Raw genomic sequence first — 2500 nt, forward strand, 5'->3', positions numbered from 1 at the left:
GGCAAAAAATTAAAGGGGTGCAACACGAGGACTTCCCAGAGGGTCACCCATCCTAGTACTACTCTCGCCCAAGCATGCTTAACTGCGGAGTTCTGATGGAATCCGGTGCATTAGTGCTGGTATGATCGCACCCATGACATGCCCTTCGAAACTTCCTTTTATGACAAAGCAGCAGACCTCGACGGCCCGAGACATTCGCGCCGGCGGGGCCGTTCTGGCGTAGGATTCAACGCGCTGGTCCCGCTATGCTGCATGGCACCGCCAGTCTCCGGACTCAGTTTATTTTCGGGGAAAAAAAATTATCCGAAGAGGAAAAGCCAAAGAACGAAAAATTAAAAATAAATATTATCAAAAAATAAATAAGCGGGCAAAAAATAAAAGGGGTGCAACATGAGGACTTTCCATAGGGTCAACCATCCTAGTACTACCCTCGCCCAAGCACGCTTAACTGCGGAGTTTTGATGGGATCCGGTGCATTAGTGCTGGTATGATCGCACCCATGACATGCCCTTCGAAACTCCCTTTTATGACAAAGCAGCCGACCTCGACGGCCCGAGACATTCGCGCCGCCGGGGCCGCTCTGGCGTAGGATTCAACGCGCTGGTCCCGCTATGCTGCATGGCACCGCCAGTCTCCGGACTTAGTTTATTTTTGGGAAAAAAAATTATCCGAAGAGGAAAAGCCGAAAGCCGAAAAATTAAAAATAAATATTATCAAAAAATAAAAAAGCGGGCAAAAAATAAAAGGGGTGCAACACGAGGACTTCCCAGGGGGTCACCCATCCTAGTACTACTCTCGCCCAAGCACGCTTAACTGCGGAGTTCTGATGGGATCCGGTGCATTAGTGCTGGTATGATCGCACACATGACAAGCCCTTCGAAACTCCCTTTTATGACAAAGCAGCAGGTCTCGACGGCCCGAGACATTCGCACCGCCGGGGCCGTTCTGGCGTAGGATTCAACGCGCTGGTCCCGCTATGCTGCATGGCACCGCCAGTCTCCGGACTCAGTTTATTTTCGTGGAAAAAAAATTATCCGAAGTGGAAAAGCCAAGAGCCGAAAAATTAAAAATAAATGTTATCAAAAAAATAAAAAAAGGGCAAAAAATAAAAGGGGTGCAACACGAGGACTTCCTGGGGGGTCACCCATCCTAGTACTACTCTTGCCCAAGCATGCTTAACTGCGGAGTTCTGATGGGATCCGGCGCATTAGTGCTGGTATGATCGCACCCATGACAAGCCCTTCGAAACTCCTTTTTATGACAAAGCAGCCGGTCTCGACGGCCCGAGACATTCGCGCCGCCGGGGCCGTTCTGGCGTAAAATTCAACGCGCTGGTCCCGCTATGCTGCATGGCACCGCCAGTCTCCGAACTTAGTTTATTTTTGGAGGAAAAAAATTATCCGGAGTGGAAAAGCCAAAAGCCGAAAAATTAAAAATAAATATTATCAAAAAATAAAAAAGCGGGCAAAAAATTAAAGGGGTGCAACACGAGGACTTCCCAGAGGGTCACCCATCCTAGTACTACTCTCGCCCAAGCATGCTTAACTGCGGAGTTCTGATGGAATCCGGTGCATTAGTGCTGGTATGATCGCACCCATGACATGCCCTTCGAAACTTCCTTTTATGACAAAGCAGCAGACCTCGACGGCCCGAGACATTCGCGCCGGCGGGGCCGTTCTGGCGTAGGATTCAACGCGCTGGTCCCGCTATGCTGCATGGCACCGCCAGTCTCCGGACTCAGTTTATTTTCGGGGGAAAAAATTATCCGAAGAGGAAAAGCCGAAAGCCGAAAAATTAAAAATAAATATTATCAAAAAATAAAAAAGCGGGCAAAAAATAAAAGGGGTGCAACACGAGGACTTCCCAGGGGGTCACCCATCCTAGCACTACTCTCGCCCAAGCACGATTAACTGCGGAGTTCTGATGGGATCCGGTGCATTGGTGCTGGTATGATCGCACCCATGACAAGCCCTTCGTAACTCCCTGTTATGACAAAGCAGCAGGTCTCGACGGCCCGAGACATTCGCACCGCCGGGGCCGTTCTGGCGTAGGATTCAACGCGTTGGTCCCGCTATGCTGCATGGCACCGCCAGTCTCCGGACTCAGTTTATTTTCGGAGGAAAAAAATTATCAGAAGAGGAAAAGCCAAAAGCCGAAAAATTAAAAATAAATATTATCAAAAAATAAAAAAAGGGCAAAAAATAAAAGGGGTGCAACACGAGGACTTCCCAGGTGGTCCCGCTACCTAGTGCTACTCTCGCCCAAGCACGCTTAACTGCGGAGTTCTGATGGGATCCGGTGCATTAGTGCTGGTATGATCGCACCCATGACAAGCCCTTCGAAACTCCCTTTTATGACAAAGCAGCCGGTCTCGACGGCCCGAGACATTCGCGCCGGCGGGGCCGTTCTGGCGTAGGATTCAACGCGCTGGTCCCGCTATGCTGCATGGCACCGCCAGTCTCCGGACTCAGTTTATTTTCGTGGAAAAAAAATTATCCGA

The 2500-nt window shown here is 49.8% G+C and overlaps 4 non-coding genes and 3 pseudogenes across 4 annotated transcripts; all 7 read right to left on the reverse strand.

Moving 5' to 3' along the window:
• Positions 1-14: 14 nt before the first annotated feature.
• Positions 15-133, reverse strand: LOC149754410 (5S ribosomal RNA). Its single transcript, XR_016406112.1, has one exon. It is a non-coding gene; the product is annotated as a 5S ribosomal RNA (ribosomal RNA).
• A 247-nt stretch (positions 134-380) lies between these two features.
• On the reverse strand, positions 381-499 carry LOC149754411 (5S ribosomal RNA; annotated as a pseudogene).
• A 246-nt stretch (positions 500-745) lies between these two features.
• LOC149754412 (5S ribosomal RNA) lies at positions 746-864 on the reverse strand. The gene has a single exon (XR_016401665.1). It is a non-coding gene; the product is annotated as a 5S ribosomal RNA (ribosomal RNA).
• Positions 865-1111: 247 nt separating this feature from the next.
• Positions 1112-1230, reverse strand: LOC149754413 (5S ribosomal RNA; annotated as a pseudogene).
• A 247-nt stretch (positions 1231-1477) lies between these two features.
• Positions 1478-1596, reverse strand: LOC149754414 (5S ribosomal RNA). The gene has a single exon (XR_016406113.1). It is a non-coding gene; the product is annotated as a 5S ribosomal RNA (ribosomal RNA).
• A 246-nt stretch (positions 1597-1842) lies between these two features.
• LOC149754415 (5S ribosomal RNA) lies at positions 1843-1961 on the reverse strand. Its single transcript, XR_016407792.1, has one exon. It is a non-coding gene; the product is annotated as a 5S ribosomal RNA (ribosomal RNA).
• Positions 1962-2207: 246 nt separating this feature from the next.
• On the reverse strand, positions 2208-2326 carry LOC149754416 (5S ribosomal RNA; annotated as a pseudogene).
• Between the last annotated feature and the right edge of the window lie 174 nt (positions 2327-2500).

Source organism: Phoenix dactylifera, chromosome 4 (assembly GCF_051530095.1).
Source record: "Phoenix dactylifera cultivar Ajwa chromosome 4, Ajwa_hap1_PhDact_Kaust_v1.1, whole genome shotgun sequence".
NCBI lineage: Eukaryota > Viridiplantae > Streptophyta > Magnoliopsida > Arecales > Arecaceae > Phoenix > Phoenix dactylifera.